Raw genomic sequence first — 18,006 nt, 5'->3', positions numbered from 1 at the left:
CTGGGATAAACTTTAGAGAAACTGTTGAAAGCTGCAACTGAAAGCAACACCTTCACTCCATGTTTTAAGTGGCAGAAAGTTTCTGGTGAAGGAAGTGGATTTGGAGGGGGCAGGTGATTTTTTTCACATTTTTTTTTTTGCTTAAGGTGAGTTTTCTTGTATCAGTACCAGAACATGAAAGCAGGTTTAAACTTCTATGGGTGTTGTCCTTCTAAATTCAGAAAGCTGTGGTTCTGATGCCAGCACTGCTACATGTAGCTTTGCCAAACAGCAGCAGGTCAAAAAATGTCACAATTACTACAATTCACACAAACACCTGAGTAAAGACTAAAGCCAGCCACTCTTGAGTGATGTCATCCTTGACGTAGCTGCCCCTCAGGCAGCATGCATAGGGGCTGGGTCAACCCATGCAACTGCTCCCCAAGTATAGAAAATGGGTACAGACATGCAGTACAACATATGACTCATCAACACTACAAAATGCATGGCAAAAGAATAATGTGGTGGTGGCGGCACCTGCCTCCTTGTTGCACTGGTCAAGAGATCAGCAGTGTAAAGACAAGGAGCTCTACTCTTTGGAAGTCATCTATTTCATTTTACTGTTTTCAAGTGTACCTCTCTTACATGGAGATTAGAGAGATAAAGATTGCATTCTGTCTGCACCATCTGAGAGTTCCAGCTTCCTCTGTCATCAGGCTGATGTGATTAGATCTGACTTTGCTACAGCACTGGATAGACATTGCTGGGGTTGTTCTTGACAATTTCAAGTGTAGCTTCTACTCAAGTTAATTTCATTGTTGTGGAAACAGTGGTTATATCCCACAAAGAAGTGTGAAGTGGATACCACTGTAAGTATTGTTACATCACACCGGGTCTGTCTGCAAAATGAAACAGGAAATGAACTATTTTACACAGTTTGCTTCTAATTCTTACACAGATGGCACTTAAACAACAATTCCAGCCTTCACAGTTTTACTTCAAAGTCAGTGCCAAGGCAAGGATAATCCTTTCTAGAAATTTTCTCCTTGGTTTTTGAGACACCAACTTCCATATAAAATAAAATTTAACAGCTACTTGTCCTCCATAGCCATGCATTGAACAAGGTTTTTGACAAGACACAAAACAGAAGGCCTTCAAATACTGAGACAAGTGACACCAAAGAGAGTCACAAATCCCTACAAAGTACAAAGCTTGTTTCTTAACCCTTATCTTCAGGGAGGTGTACCACAAGGAAAAGAAAATAGAGATCCAACAAAAAAAAAAAGCCCCCAAAAAGTAGGGAAAGTAGAATTACTTTTCTTCAGAGCTGCAAAGTTAGAACTACCATTATGCCAAGTGTGGGATAATGAATAATGACTGGTTTTAAAGCTAGTATTCACTACAAAATGAATGAGGCAAACCAGACAACTAGTAGAGCTAAAACAGTGCATGTGCTTATGTGTGTGTTTCCTTACACAAAACTACTTTTCAAGAAGTTCTTTAGCCACTGAATTAGGTAAATAGCCAATACAGCTAACTCTGGAGAGAATGGTGACAAACTCAAGAAGAATAGCCAACTGTCAGCTTGCATTGGCCAGCTGTGCCAGGGGAAGTTTAGGCTCAAGGTGAGGAAAAAGTTCTTTAGAGAGAGAGTTGTTAGCCATTGGAATGTGCTGCCCATGGAGGTGGTGGAGTCACCATCCCTGGAGGTGTTCAAGAGGGGATTGGACGTGGCACTTGGTGCCATGGTTTAGTAGTCATGAGGTGTTGGGTGACAGGTTGGACTTGATCTTTGAGGTCTTTTCCAACCTTATAGATCCTATGATTCTATATCCTCTTCTTACGTAAGTCTTTATCTTAATGTTACAGGAACAGAAGTCATAGGAAAAACAGATACACTAAAAAACTCATATCCTTAAGAGAAATTCCTTTTCCACGTATTCAAATGCAGATGATGAAAAGTTTTCAACCAAAGCTGGGGGAGGGAGGGGGTGGGAATTAAAAAAGGAGAAGAGAAAAATAAAAAAGGAATGCTGGTCTGGATCCCATCAAGACCTCCCAACAACATCGATAGCAGTTTGCATGTAGATCAAGTTCAGCTTATAGTGCACAGTCTGTGTAGTCAGGTTATGAATTTTACCCTTTATTATCCTTTATAGAAAGTCTATAAATATCAGACAAAATGGCTAGGATTTTGTTGGGCTTGTGGATGTTTGGGTTTGTTAAGATTGCTTTTGTGGAGGCACACATGGAAATCTGACAGAGGATGAAAAAGCAGAGTATTCCGGTAAATTTCTCTTGACAGCTCACAGTTTATTCCAGGCAAAAACAAAATACAGAGATTTGAGCAAGAAACAGTTACATAAGTTAATACTTTGGCAGATTGTTCCTTCAAAATCGTTGTATTCAAGAACGCTTCACTTCAGCAGTTTAAGTGCACGCGGAAGATGCCTTGCTTTATCAGTTTTCTACAATAATTCATTCAGAAGGAATACTACTTTTGCTAATATTAAATCCTACACACTGAAATTTCAGATGAAGTCTTTGACAGGTCTTAATGTTGCCAACAGACATGCAGTCATTCCCCGCTGCTCTGTACTTTGGCTTTCTCAAGACTGCATTTTGGAACTCCTGTGAACTGTATAGCTAGCACAGGGAATTCAGCATATGAGTAATGTTATTTTCGGTGCTCCTTCAAAGAAACCTCGTGCATATTTCTCTAGACCTGAGAAAACTTCTACTCTTTTTATGTCCTCTAAACAGAGAAGGGGAAAAAAAAAAAAAAGTCAACATGCATATTTCAGGTATAAAAACAATATAAAAAAATATCTTGCTACATACTGCCACCCAAATGCCTCCAAGCTAGGCTTTCTTTACCAGCTGTTGAGAAAGGAGTAGGTACTTTTGACCAGGAAACAGGCAAAACATAACACAAATCAAAAATTGTGAGAATTAAACATCAGCAGGATGAAGAAAAGGGACCTGCTACCACAGCAGGCAATTAAAAGGGGAAAAAAAAATCACAAGCAACCTACCAATCCAATTATCCATCAGAGACTCTGCAGTTACTGTGGCTTCTACATGACTTGCAGCCTTGCTGATCAAGGGCCGTCACAGGACACCTAAGCAATAAGAATTTCACATTTCAAACTTGCAATACTTAACAATAATTTGCAGTTTTCTTGAAGCCTAGGGAAACCTGTTCCACCTTAGTCACTTCTTCATTTAAAAGAACTGCACCACACTGAGGACATTCAGGATTGTTTTTTGTTGTTGTGTTAACTTGTTCTGTTCTTGTAAGTAAGCTAACCGTTGATAACCTGTCTTCATCTGCAGTGAGGAGCTAAAGGACTTTGATAGAAGATCCCCCCTGCCCAGAACCTATTGCCTTAATTTATATAGATGGTTTCTCCCCTAAGCTTACACTCTAATGATGAAGCTCTATAATGTGAAGGAAAAAAAAGCCTTCTTCTCATAGCTGTTATTACAACAGTCTGCATTTTCACCACTGAGTGGAGAAAAGAACTGAGCCAACAACCCAAGCTAGTCCCCCTAGTGTACCTTTCCAGTAGAAGCATAAAGAGTATGTGATAAATCTCACTACCCTGTCTTTTTGCATGAAACTAGCTTTTTTGGGGTTTCTTTTTCAGTAGAAGACATAACCAGGTACAAAAACTGTGGGGAAACTAGACAATCTTTCAGTCCATTTATCTAATCTCCCCTTGCTTCTGTTTCTCAACAAGTTAAAATGTTGTTCAAAGATCATTCATCTGTATCCAGAAGATTATATTAAACAAAATGTGCTGACCTGTTGGCAATGGCTAGGTCTAGTTTTAACATGGTGCTTTGTTTAGCCTGATGCCTTCTGTTCCTTCTAGCAAGGATATTGTATTAAAAAGCTAACAATGTGTATAAGACATTTGATGCATTGTCATTTCCATCCCAGCATTCATACCGTCTAAAATACATAAATGACAATCAGTGCTCTGAAAATGTTCGAAAATTAAACAACCTTTATGAGGTATTTCCACGGGCTAATTTTCAGTTTAAAAAATGCATGTTGGAAAAAATAAAGCATTATTTGCTGTCTAGCAGTACCCCTGTTTCAAGTTGAACAAAGCAGAAAACACTGTACTCAGGTGAGAACACATAAAGAGCGCTTGTCTGATCAGAATGATTCTATGATACTATGCTCTACAAAAAAATCACTTGATTTCAGGGGGTGGGGGGAAGAAATAAACAAAACATACACACAACAAAACTGAGCACAGTGGAACTGCTAGGAACCTCTCCAAAAACTGTTACGTAAGGCATTGTCAACTTTCATGTCACCTCCACAGAGGCCTCAAGTTGCTATTTTCCCCCCCATGGGGAGCAGGGATTAATGATCTAAATGACACAGTTCTCAGATAGGAGATGATTGCAGAAGCCTGCCCAAAGGAGAGCTTCCTGGGCTGAAGCTTTCTGGGGAGGCTGAAGGGGGATGAGGAAATCGCTTCAGCGTCCCGGTGAAACTCCAGCTTCGCCCCGAGCCGCCAGGCACGTCCCGTTCCGTCTCCCGGAGCAGGCAAGCCGAGGGACAAGGCACTCACGACCCACGGCGTGACACTCTTCCACGGACACAGCAGTACCCACCACCCGCCTGGTCTCCCGGACTCCTCCGCGCAGCCAGCGATACTCGGCGGGGCAGCAGCCCCGTCCGCGCTGCGCCCCACGGCTGGATGCCCCGAGTAGCAGGAACGCTTCCCGGCCGGGGAAGAGGGGCGTGGGAAGCGCTGTAAACAAGCGGACTCAGAAGAGGCACGGAGTGCGAGCCAGGCGGGGCAACCTCCCGAGGCTGGGGAGATCAGGAGATGTGCCCTTCGTGCTAGAAAAGCGACAAGCGTGCCTCTTCCTAAGCACCTCTTCAAGTCCAGATCTGATGGAGATTAAAACCCGGAACATCAAACCACTATCCCAGCCCTACTGGACTCACACGCCCCCTCCCCCGGACTACTGGAAGGGAGACACTCACCGATTGTTTCTCGCCCTCCCCCGCCCCTCGCCTCTAAAAGCACCAGCGACCCGACGAGGCGCTTACCTTCCCCGGGTGGCTCCCGGGCCGCCGGGACGGGCGCTCAGCGTCCGCCAGTCCGCGCAGGCAAGAGAATGTTCCCCCTCCTTCGCTCCAGGCGGGCAGTTCCAGCTCTGTCCCCGCAGCCCGGCGCTCCGGAGGTGTCAGTCGGCAGGTCCCAGTCGGGGCGGCACGGGCGATTCCACTCTGCGCGGGACGAGGAGCTGCTGATGGCCGGAGGAGGAGGAAAAGGAGGGCGGCGGGGAGGTCCCCACTCTTCCTGGGATGCGCCGCTGAGGTGGCTGCTTCCCCCTCCGCCCAGCTCTCTCTCCGGGGCCTGCCTGGTCCCTGCTTCGCGCTGTCCTGAGGTGCAGCCCGGCTCCGTCCGTCCCGTTCGCTTTCCCCTGTCCCTCTCTCCGGCGGCGAGCTACGCCGCGCACAGGCCCCGCCGGCGGCCAGAAGGACCCGGGGGCGACAGGGGATTCCGGCCCGGCCTCCTGTCCTCTCCCCAGGGCCTGGTGTACACTCTCCGCGGGGAGAGGAGGCCCTGCCCTGCCCCGGCCTGGCGGGCAGTGAGCAGCCCCGGGAAGGTCACCGGCACAGTGGAGCCGAGCCAGGAGAAGCTCCCTCCGGCACTGCTACGGCGGTTGCTACTGCTGCCGGCCCGGCCTCAGCGGCCGCTGGGTGCCGCGCTCCGCCTGGACTCGCTTCGTGCCGATGCCGGGCAGCCGCCTCCGAGTCTGAGTGCCAGGCTGCCCCCTTCCCCTTCCTTCCTTCCTTGCCTCCCGCCCCTTCCCCGATGCCAGCCTTCCCCCGCCAGGTCCCTCCGGCGCCCTGTGCCAGGCTGCCCCCTGCGGGTCTCGGTGCCGCGGCTGTCCGCCGTCGGCGCTGCGCCCGGGGGGCCGAGGCGGAGGCGGGCGTGAGGGTGACGGCCGCTGTTGTTCCGCGGGTGCTGGGAGCGGGGTGCCCACCGCCGCTCTACCCCGGGCTCAGCAGCAGCTGCAGTGACTGTGTGTCTGTGTCATGTCTGTGCATGGGCGGGCGGAGGCGCGGGGCCGAGGCGGAGCCAGCCCGCTGACACGCCGCCCAGTGACAGGCGCCGAGCGCCCAACCAGCAGCAGCCGCCACCGCAGCCCGTCCGCGCCGCGCAGCGCCCGGGGTCGCTACACCTGGGCCCGGGCGGAAAGGGGCGAAGCCGCCGCCCGTGCCCCGCCGCCGCCGTAGACAGTGAGTGGGTCCCGCGAGAGGGGGCTGTGAGAGGGGGCGAGCCGGTTCCGAGCGTTGGGGGCGGCCAGCACCACGCACGGACGCTTTCCGCGTCCTCCTGCCTAGAGATCCTCCCGGGTGCCGCACCTGAGCGCGCCGTCCCGGCCGGCAGCGAGCCGCCAGAGCGCGCTAGGGTAAGTGAGGGGAGAGCGGGGCGTCCCCGACCACGGCGGCCCGGCCTGGCCCGGCCCTCGCCTCAGGCTCTGGCGGCGGGGTGTCCTCAGGGAGGCGGAGTGGCGCTCAGCCGTGCGCGCTCGGCAGTAGAAGACTCAGCTTTGTGCCACCGTTCGCGTGTCAGAAATTAACGCCACGTCTTTCCGCGTACATGCGGCGGAGCGTGTCCCTGTGGTATCTCCTGCGTGCTGATAACTGCTGGAAGAGAAGTGATAAACGCACCTTTTTTTTTTTTTTCTTTCCCTTTTTCCTTCCCTGGCGTGGGCACAAAGCAATCACCAACGCGCTTTTTAAGGCTATTTTTATTCGTCATCTTTCACTTCATTAGCAGCGTGAAATGGATTGTTGTAATACATTCGCATACTAAAACCGGGTGAATGGGTGGATAGGGTACCTGAAATTTCAAGAGGAGCGCAAGGAGAACAGGAATTAGAGGAGAGAAGCAAATGTGCATACAATTCGATTTCAGGAAGGCATTGATCCATTCTTAGAATGGAAGAGGAAGGAAAGTATACACGTGCTTTGAGTAACAATGTAAATAATCAGAACTAGAAATAATAGGGACTCTATTCAGTCGTTACTGCTTTTTTCTCTCGGAAGGGAGTAGTTTAAGAGAAAAAAATATTCTGCAGAAGGCACCACAAATGTTATTTTCTCTTGTTACATCCACTGCTTAAATGTTGTAAGGTTCTCTGAAGTTGCTTTGTTGTGATCAGAAATTACATTCTGTATGCTATATCAAAATATTGTAATCTCTGGAGCAGGTTATTCATGGCAAGATAATATTTGCCAGGACTGATTAAGGTCCATCAAGGTTAGTATTCTGTCTCCAGCAGTATCCACTTCCTGATACTTTAGTTAAGAGTGCTACCAGATGAAGTTGGTATCACATAAGTGTTCCTAACTGCAAATTTTGACCTATTATGACAACTAGGAAAGCATTTGGGGGAAGAAACGAACAAACAAACAAACAAAAACCCCATGACCCTCTGCTTATTTGTAAAAAGAACTTAATCTTGATATGGATGACATTTTGGAGAGGCTATGGTAACATACAAATTGGTCTCTTGTGCTGCTTATCTTCATGAGCAAATCACAACCTGCAATGAGCTATGCTGAAGTGACTTATTCTGTCTGTTCTTCTAAGTGAAGATCAGCCCTCATGTAATAACGTTTTCTCACACTGCTGAAGGATTGTAATAAATTGCAGGGGATGTATGGAGGAGGAAACAAGATTGTGTATATGGCTTTATTATTAATAAAAACAGACTGTCTACTGCCTGTTACTGGCATTCTCAGCAGGTTCACTTTTTTTAGTCTCAAGCTATGTCTTAAAAACTAGTAAATTGGCAGTCTAATCCTACAAAATACTGATCAATTTCTACAGGTTCTTAATGTTCTTATCTGCAATTAAAGCAGAGAACTCTCAGCACCCACAAAAATTCTTAAATTTTAAGAGCATCATGGATTATTAGGATTATCTAATGCACCACCATACATGACAAGTAATGGAACTTCATACTGAAACAAAAAGTCTTACATAAAATTGCTGCGCTTATATCAGACAGTTGCTAAACCCAGAGCGGCATTTGTCAGAGGCTCCAGCCAAGAATGATTACCACTGTAACTAAAACTAACAGAGATAGGAGGAGCAACTGCCTATGAAGACAGAGTTTTTCAGAAATAGTGCATATAAGCAAGTAATCTTTTCATGTTCATCATAAAATTGCTCTATCAGTCTTTGTCCTTGAAAATCCTCAAGTGGCAATTGGTTTGGACACAGAGTAAACAAGCAACACAGAAGGATACTTATGCCAAGGACAGGCAGAAGAAATTAGATGCAAATATTTGCACTTCAGATTCATTCATTCACTCAGCCAGAAGCTTTTTCCAGAAGCTACACAGGTTTTGGAGTGAGGTGTCTATTTACATTAAAAAAAGACCCCAAAACCCAAACAACAACAAAACCAAAACACCAAACCAACAGCAAACAAAACAAAACCCAAAAACCTATGGTAATATCAAGTGTATTGCTCTGGAAGATTTAACAGTTGCAGAAGGTTGAAAATCTCAAAGCTTAAACCACCTCTATCATTAAAAAATACATGTAAACCAAGCCTTCCTTTTTTAATAGAAACATGTACATGGTGTTACATGATCAAGTTACAGTGATGTAAAATTATCACATGAGCATTTGGTCTCGATTTTTTCTTATTGACACAAAATACACAGGCATGGTAGTACAGACAGTACAGGTTATGGTACTTTCACTACACCAGAACAGTAGTAAGTAAAACAGGATTACATCTGTTTATAAAATCCTAAACACTCACTGATTATCTGGGTTTTGGTGAAAAGGATTAAATTCTTTCCACTATAGCCATTTTACATGGAAGGGAGGTGTAAGGCCCACAAATATTCAAACTTATAAAAGCCTGTGAAGTTCATCTCCCATTTAACACCAATGAAGTCCTTTTTACATTCTTACAGTTGCTTCATTGTTCTATCTGAATTCAACCATTATGAGGTCTTTTGTGGAGAAAGACTGGGCTTTGTTCGGGAGGTGACTGAATAGAGCTTTACTACTCTAACAGTGCCTTAAGTGCCAGCTGCAATAGAAGCTGAAACATTCCTGAAAACTAGGAAGGTGTTCTGTCCCCATTCCTGCACATGTTTTAAGTACCTAGTGAGGCTGATGCTGCTGTGTCGCACTGAAGATATGGGATACACATGTGGACAAAGCCAAGTTAGTGGTGAATTTGGTAGAGTAGGGTTAATGGCTGGACTTGATGATCTCAAGGGTCTTTTCCAACCTGAATGATTCTATGATTCTCCATGACCTGCTTTTGTGTGGAGTTGAAGAAATAGCTACTTTTCATAAAATCAACCATTCAGGATGTTCTGGGGACCAGAAATAAAATCTGATTTCACAGGCTGGCTCCATTGTGCTAACTGATCCACTTCAATACAGAAGGTGGAGAATCTTTGAATATAAATTGCCACTCCCAATTCCTAGATGTTAAATTGCACAACTGTTAATAGAGCATGAAGACTGAGGCCAAAAGTCTAAAGCAAGTCCTAACTTGTTGTCATCTGCCACTGAAATAAAGACAGGACTACATCAGAACGGGCTGCCTAACATATTTTGTAGCAGGAAAAGGCAAGAAATAAGCAAAATGTAATTACTTTGGAAAAAGAAGTCCCCAGTTCTGGAGTGTGAAGTGGAAGCTCTGTTACATATGTTGCCCACAATGGTCAGTGAATTAAAATTGAATAGAGATTTTGCTGTATATGTAATAGAAAAATCAGCAACACCCAAGACTGTCAGAGCAAGGTCCAGTTTCCCTGAATTTATAGGTACTGGTGAAAAAATAATAGAATGGCAAACTGAATGCCTTTAAATAACTAGAAGACACCATGAAAACCTAAAACTTTCAGAATGCAAATGAAAATAAGTTACTAAACCTGAAATGATTGGTCTTTTATGCCAAAACAGATTTCAGATAATACACTGATTGTTCTATGTTGATATGTGTTGATTTTCATGTGTGTTTCTCCAAGAACTCCATTGGACTTCTAGCTGCAAAAAGTTACTAGAGTCTTAGGTAGTATTATGCCCTCTATCAATGAAAACTTGAAGGAATATTTTCCTATTTATTTACTTCATATGTCATAACAGAACCTTCTCTGGATTTTGTTTTTTATTGCTGCCAATTACTGCTTTCCATTTGTTGTGACTCTTCGATTTAGAGAATAGTTGGGGGTGGGGGTTGTTTGTTCTTGTTTTAGTATCATAGTATCAGTCAGGGTTGGAAGGGACCACAAGGATCATCTAGTTCCAACCCCCCTGCCATGGGCAGGGACATCCCACACTAGATCAGGCTGGCCAGAGCCTCATCCAGCCTGGTCTTAAACACCTCCAGGGATGGGGCCTCAACCACCTCCCTGGACAACCCATGCCAGGGCTTCACCACTCTCATGGTGAAGAACTTCCTCCTCACATCCAGCCTGAAGGAATAGTACTTTTAAAACCTTAACAACTAGTTACAATTTGCAGAATAAATATGGTACAACTTTGATGAAGTTAATCTGATTGCAGGTTGGTAGTACTTCTTGAAGTTTGGACCTACTATGGTCAAGTCAATCCTGTATTTCTGCATACAGGAATATTTGATTACTATTTGCCAATATGACTTACATAACTCAGAAAATACTTTGTACTCCTTAAAGTCAATGCCAGTGTTTTAATTTGCTATGCTGTTTACAGTGAAATTCTGAGTAATGTACAGTAGGCATAGCTATTCTGTATTAACATGTATCATTCCCCTTACAGAATCTTCTGGGAAAGAAAAGGAGCACTGGGCAAACTTTTAGATTATTTTAAACTTCTGTTTGTGCAGATCAAACTGACCCAGGTACTCTTAAGCCTACATCAAGGCATACTGAAGTTAGAGGAGCACCTTGCACTGTTTCAGTGGTGTTTATTCTAAGCTATCCTTCATGTTACAGTCTGTGTTCTAGAAAAATGGATACACATATCTACACACACACACTTTTACTAAGTACTTTAGTATCTTTTTCTATTCGACTTCTTCACCTCACTCCCAAGCAAACAGTGGATCCAGTGTCTCTCTTTTACTATTCTTCTCCTTTTGTTACACTTCTCCATTTATTTCCTCCACTATGAGTGCTAAGTAAGACCATGAAAAACCTTAAATGAGTTGTAGACCTGTATAATTAACATCTGCTATCCTTTCTAGAAGTAATAAAGCCCAGGATTTATCACTCCTTCACTCTTAGCCTTACACATTTTGATTTTCATTCATCTGAGGACACCTTTCACTACTGTTTTGAAAAAAGAGGATACTCTACTTGATCAAAATAAGACCTCTTGTTTCCATTAGAAACACCTCTCTTCTGCATGGAAGGTTTAGCTGTCTTCAGAATAGCTTCATTAACTTTTGAAGGTGGTTTTAGTACAGGCCTCCCCAGAGCCAGGAAGCTAATTAGAAGGGAAACTGGCCTTACAGTAGTTGAAGAATTGTATCTTCTTTAAGAGTGCAGAAAGGCTCATCCAGTCATTGACAGAGTGTTTCTGCCAGAAAATAGGAATAACTGCCAGTTACACGAACTCAGAGAATACCTGTGACAAATGAGTTATTCCCACAGTCAAACAGCCTCTTCAGACAGCCAACAACAGTAAGCCTAATAATGATTAAGTAAACAATGTTAAGATGTTCAAGTTCTGTGCAGTCCAAGCAATGTCCTTTATGGCCAGCATCATCTGTCAGCCCCAGTGTCTCAAGAACAGTGGGTTAGGCATGTTTGAAGTGGGCCATATGAATGCTTGGTTTACTTCCTTAGGCAGCCAGTGTGAATAGTAACAGGTCATGTTCACCACATTTATGCTAGTCTATTATATGTTTATATCATATAGCTCTTGTAAGTCTGACCCAAAAAATCTATACAGGATTAGAGTCAGTGTCATTAAAAGAGATGAATGATAAAAACAGAAATCCTATTACAAGTTAATGCATGACATCAAGACTTGTTAAAATAATTTTAAACTTTTGCAGCAGTGGTCAGAATCTGTACAAAAAAATGCATGAATTAAAAATGGGCACTGTGGGGAAGGAAATTTCCCCAGATTTACTTGTCAGAATCACTACTTGATGAGTAAAAGATGAATATATTACTTTTTTTGACAAACAAATTGCTTTCTGTAATTAGTCAGATCCTAGAACTTTCATATTTTTTTCCCAGTCAGGGCTGTTCTTTTAAATATTTTCTAGAGAATTTCTCTAGAAATGCATTATGGCTGCTCCTATCCAGTGAGGGGAGGGTAAAATAATGCCCAGATCCTGTCTAATGGCTTAGGTTTCCACAATATGGATCTTTTCTGGTAGTTTAACAAAACTGACTGAAGAAATTTCATTTTCCTCTCCTTGTCATAGGAAAGACACAATGGAAATACACGTTCATGCTTCCAAATGCAAACAGGCAGCATAATCTGAACAGCCAAGCATACAAACATGAAATTTTGTGGCCACAAGTGATTGTGTCTCAGAAGTGTACTGTGAATAAACTAAAACATTCCTTTGCCAGGGCTGAGATGCGACCATAAGCTGCATCCAGCTTCTTAGTCAAGACTGTCAATGCTAAAGAAAGTTTCTATGTTCTTTCTGGCATTTGAGAAGTTGTGAGCGATGATCTGGACTTGCTTTGTTGGTAAAAGAATAGGAAAGGTCACCACATCTCAGCAGTGAAACTGTCAGTAATGAAAGGATAATCCTCAGTCTCAACAGTGGTTATAGGGAAGCTGATGCTAAGATCAAGCAACAAGGCAAGACCAATGCTAGTGCCAATGGACCTGTCAACATAAAATACCTCTTTTTCAGAGTACCTTAACACTTCAGTATTGTGTGATTCAGACTGTATCTTGACACAGTAGGTTTCATTCCATTGATTCTTAGGTGAAACTAAAACTGTCAGACATACTAGAGGCCAAGTAGACAAGGCCAGGCCCAGAGAAGGGACAGTCCTTCAAAGTCTGAAGGTGACATTGAGGGAATCCAGCAACAGATAGAAAAAAGCCCAACTAATTCAATGGATATTTTACACTCTGTGTGTGTACTTGCATTTCTGAGCTTGGCAGCCACACAGATGCTGGCATTGCTACTTACTCTAAAATTGCAGTCTGCATCAGATTGTGTACTGAGGAAAGGAATAAACTTTTACTGCCATGGATGGCATCAGAATTCATAGTTCCTGCAGCACCTCAAAGAAATGACCAGCAAAGTTTCCAATTAAATCAGTGTGTGTTTAAGTCAGTTAAAAGAAGAATTTTGTCTACCAAGAGGAAAATAGTTTTAAACATCAGCTGTCCAACCAATGCACAAAATCTCAGTGCTGGAATCAGAAATGATACTGGCATGGTGCCCTTTGCCCATGTTGACAATATTTCTGAATGTGCTACCTGATTGTTTCTATGCCAGCTTGATGTAACAGCAGTTCCAATGAGAGGGAATAACTTGGAAGATTTGTCCAGTACCAGAATTGATGCCCATGGCTTTTTGAAACTTTTTTCCTCTCTTCTTCCACACTGCATAACCAAATGCAAAATAGGTGCAGTCAAGACAACTGATCAGCAGCAGGAAGTACTGTTATTTCCTTACCTCCCCTTGGGCCAAGGTGAAAAAGATACTCTCTTGGGAATGGGCCTCATGCCAAATACAGTGATAGCTTTGCTGTGGCAATTACTAGGCTGTAATACAGGAGAGTTAACTTGTTTTTATCTATCAGCTTATATGAGTGGAAGGACTAGTTGAAAGCCCTCTCCTGCAGGCTAATCTGTAACAACTTTGAGAGGTAGTGGGATGTGTATTACTGTGTGGTCAGCATCTGGGACCTCAAAACTAGTGATGGATTAGAAAATCCTCTCAGAATTCTGCTAGGGGACAATGCCACCAGTGTGTGAGCATTAAAAATATAATAATAATAATAATAATAATAATAATAATAATAATAATAATAATAATAATAATAATAATAATAATAATAATAATAATAATAATAGTTTACTTTTGTAAGCCTTTAAAAATCTGTGCTAGTGGAGAGTTCATAAAGGGGAAGAGCTGCATCCGTATGGAATATTTACCCACAAACCTCCTCTTGCTTGGCCAGTCTTACACACCAGCTAAGAAAGCTCACTCTGCTTTCAATCATTACATCAGCTTTGCATCTGCTGGTGCCTGACAGCACACGACTGTTTTTAGAAAATAATTTTCTTCTTTTCTCTCCACCACTGCAGGAGCCAAACTGTTTTTCTAATCTGGTTACCTCTCTCTACTCCAGCCCAGGTAAGGACAGATACTGGAATTAATGGTGATTTTTTTATTTTTTTTTTCTTCCACAGGAGGAGGCACAGAGAACAAAAGAGGTTTGATGGGGAGCTGGGATGCAAGATTGAACCCAGGATTGTCTTGATTGCTAAGAGAGATGAGGATACAAAAGTGCCATGAAGCCTGCACCTGACCTTTTTGTCTGATAGAAACCACACTGTGATCATGAAATTAGGGATTGTAGCATAACTTGGAAAAATAGTGGTATCACATTTAGTGTACATCTCTTACACAACTGGTGCTTAACCTGCTTCTTCACAGGCACCTGCGTACATTTAGGCTGTAGCCAGAGCTAAACTGTAGGAGTTGTCCTATCACCCAGTGACCCCCACCCCAGCAGAGAAGGGGGTATTGGGAAAAGAAGAGACCTAGGGGTTGAAATTAAAACAGATTTCATGTAACAGCAAAACTGATATTAATACTGATGACAGTATAAGGCATACACAGTTATACTCAGCCTAGTGAATGTACAGTGGCTATATTAAACAAGAAAGCACTCCTCAGGTGCAGAATGGTAAGGAAAAAGACGACCCCAACTTTGGCAAACTTCCCTCTTCATAATGAGGGTAACAAAACCAGGGCAGCATCCTTTGAAGAAAATGTCATTAGACCCAGTCTTCAGCCTGCCTACAGGGTGGTTGTGCAGTTCCACACCAAGTTAGTGACAAAAAGATACTTTCTATCCCAAAAACATATATTGGATTGATTAACATCCCTTAAAAGACAGGATTATACAACAAGGTCAGTAGTCACACAACTCTACTTGCTACACTTTGATACAAACTTACTGATACCTTTCCTTTTTTTGGTGTCTTCACTTACTTTTGTAAACAAAAGTTTAAAACTTGAAAGAGAGTGTTTGCAGACCCTGGGGCATTAGCCGTTCTCTAGAGGCTTAAGGTAGTTATCTCACAACAATGTATCAATTTAGCAAGCTAATAACTCTACGAGTCTGAAAGCAGCATGCATGCTTCCATTAGCTATGTGTTATTTCACTAGGGACAGAAAGAACCAGACTTACCTTCTAAAATTGGATAAAATGGAAAGAGTATATGAAGGAGGACAAGTAGTTAATAGAAATTACTAAGAAATACAACACTAAAAATATCCTGTTCCCCCCAGATTAAATTCACACCTACTCCTCTCAGAGCAGGAAAGAGAAAAAAGAAAATTCCATCTTCAGCTTTTGAGACTTCATCTGTCTCCTGAGTACTGAGCACCAAATCTTCACCTGGCAGATGTCAGCATACAGTGCTGAAACCTTACCATATTTCTGGATGATCCATTCTTCCAACACCAGACTGCTGTGTCAAAATCCCTAATGACTCTCAGCACTACTTGAGGGCAAACAATCACAACAGTTGCCTGGGGGCCCTTGCTCAATGTTGTCAGCCTGACAAAAGTGATCTGGGTAATGGAGCAAACCATTCTGCAGATGGGTAAAGCATACGTTTCATTCCTTAGCCTCTTCCTGTAGCTACTATGGCTTTTACCATCTCTGCTGCTCAAATCTGTGGCTTTCTTGAGACCTAGGCATTAGTTCTTGACGAACCACATCAGCAGTACATTGGCTGTCCAAACAAAATACAGTGGGTCATCATTGTCAAAGCAAACTAGACACCATAAACAAAACTACAGGGTGGACTTGGAGGGAATGGTGGTGGGGGGAGAAGGAAAGAACCAATGAGTCACACCATGTGCTTAAAACGTTTAGGTACAGGGAACAGAACAGTATACCAGAGAGGAATGTAACTGCTGGAAATGAGGGCACAAATGTCTTTTTCACTGGTTAAGACTGTTAATGAGAGAAATTACATCGCTTCTAATTGTCATGCATGTTTAAAACTATGTCCCAAACAAATGGACGTTAGATAGGATTCTGAACATGCTGTGTAACATGAGTCCAAATGAACAGTACTCAGAGGGAGAGGAAATTACAAGTGAATTTTAGCAGTCGCTGCAAATTACCTCATATGAGTGCTTTATGCTTACATGGATTTGTGATGTCAAGCTGCAAGAGCTCAGGAGTTTTCCAGAGCTTGTTGCAAATTCTGTGGCTCCATGAAAGTCTGAGACTGTCATGCAGCAAACCAACCCCACGTATGGACTAGGTAAGCTTTGGTCCGGCAGGCTGCTTTGGCTGTGCCAGGGCTGTCACAGACCGGCTTGGCTGCTGTGACTGCAGCTGTCGCCACCCAGAGAACAGGCAGGATGCCTGGTGTGGTGTCCACTGCTCAATTTCAGAGGCCTCTTCAGCAGTGCTTTGTCCAGCAACATGCCACCCAGTTCTCTCTCAGAATTGCTGAAGGGGAACACTCCCTACATGGTCTGCAGCCTAGCACCTTCTAATTCCTTTCCTGTAGCAACAGTAGCCCCATCTGTAGTCACTCAGCTTTGAGGCAGAGGCACTGCATTTTGCATGTGTTGTGAGAAGTGTTGAGATGGTTCTGCTTTACAGGACTGGGACTCACGTGTATACCAGAAGTCCCCTCTGATTTAACTGCAAAAAATGCTGCACCTTATCCAACTCTTTGGCAGGTTTTGTCAAACAAACAAGGCACCTTCTTAAGATGTTTGGGATGGTGGTAGATGACCCAATCTGGAACAATACAGATGGTGAATGTAAATTGAATGTGCATGAACCGTTCATCATTACTAGAGGTTGGAACACTGGACGTGTTTGTACACCCAAGTGTGTTCTTTTTAATTATTATTTTATTTATTTTTTTTTCACTCTAAGAAAAACTTACTATGTTTTTCTCTGTTAAAAAGTACTACCTAAAGGTATTAGTGGTAGTAGTTCTGAGTGAGATGTAAGTAATTTCATACAGTGCTATTCACATTCCATACAACTAATCTCATTACCTTTCTAAAAGCAAGTCAAAACAACCCTCCTCCCAAGTAGACAGATCCATAAATTCCTTAAAACCTCACCTCACATTTGCATACACACAGAATATGGATCTCACTGTGGTGTTCTGAACTGTGACACTTGGTGAATGAGTGATACAGAATCCCCTCCAAGATTTACAGGGTCTCCACAGCGCCTGAGGTATGTCATCCATCAGACACTGAATCTCTCCACTGATTTTGGCAAGCATCTGCTCTCTTTCTATGCTTATCAGTCTCTTTTCTTGGGAAACAAACAAACAAGCAAACAAACAAACAACAGTCTAAATTGATTATCACATAAGTAATTGGTTTAGAGATTATATAAAGATGAAATAGTAAAGAAAAACTAGTTAAGTGGAATCTACTCCTGGTGTTACAAAAACATTGCTTTGGGAAAGAAGTTCTTAAATAGTAATCTGTATGTGATACAGAACAAGATTTTCCTGTGACATGTGTTCTCGTCAGAGGGGAGGAAAGAAATCAACCTGACTTCTGTACTTACAAGAACCTCTTTTCTGAATTTATGACCTATTCACTTCCAGTGTTTCCAGATTTTCTTGATTTGTTAAAGCAGTAATTCATTGGTGCAAGTGAAAATATCTGGACAGTGGGAGGGAACAAAAAGTAGCCAGAATAAAGAACAACTGTGTGGAGCACAGACAAGGCATTGAAGAACTTTGTGGCTTATTTATTGGTTTCTTTTAGTTTTCTTTATTTTTTCCCCCTCCTTTATAGCTTGTG

At 43.1% G+C, this 18,006-nt stretch overlaps 1 protein-coding gene across 1 annotated transcript in view; it reads right to left on the bottom strand.

Annotated features, from left to right (window-relative positions):
* LARGE1 (LARGE xylosyl- and glucuronyltransferase 1) overlaps positions 1-5,777 on the bottom strand; it is a 287,244-nt gene extending 281,467 nt beyond the window's left edge. The window contains exons 1-2 of the mRNA XM_009896150.2: positions 5,060-5,777; positions 3,015-3,101 (exon numbers count right to left, since the gene is read on the bottom strand). The gene's annotated coding sequence lies outside the window, so the exon portion shown is untranslated. The remainder of the gene's footprint in view (positions 1-3,014; positions 3,102-5,059) is intronic.
* Positions 5,778-18,006: the final 12,229 nt, after the last annotated feature.

Source organism: Dryobates pubescens, chromosome 15 (assembly GCF_014839835.1).
Source record: "Dryobates pubescens isolate bDryPub1 chromosome 15, bDryPub1.pri, whole genome shotgun sequence".
NCBI lineage: Eukaryota > Metazoa > Chordata > Aves > Piciformes > Picidae > Dryobates > Dryobates pubescens.
The sequence above is the reverse complement of the archived record's forward strand: the minus strand, read 5'-3'. Positions and strand labels throughout refer to the sequence as shown.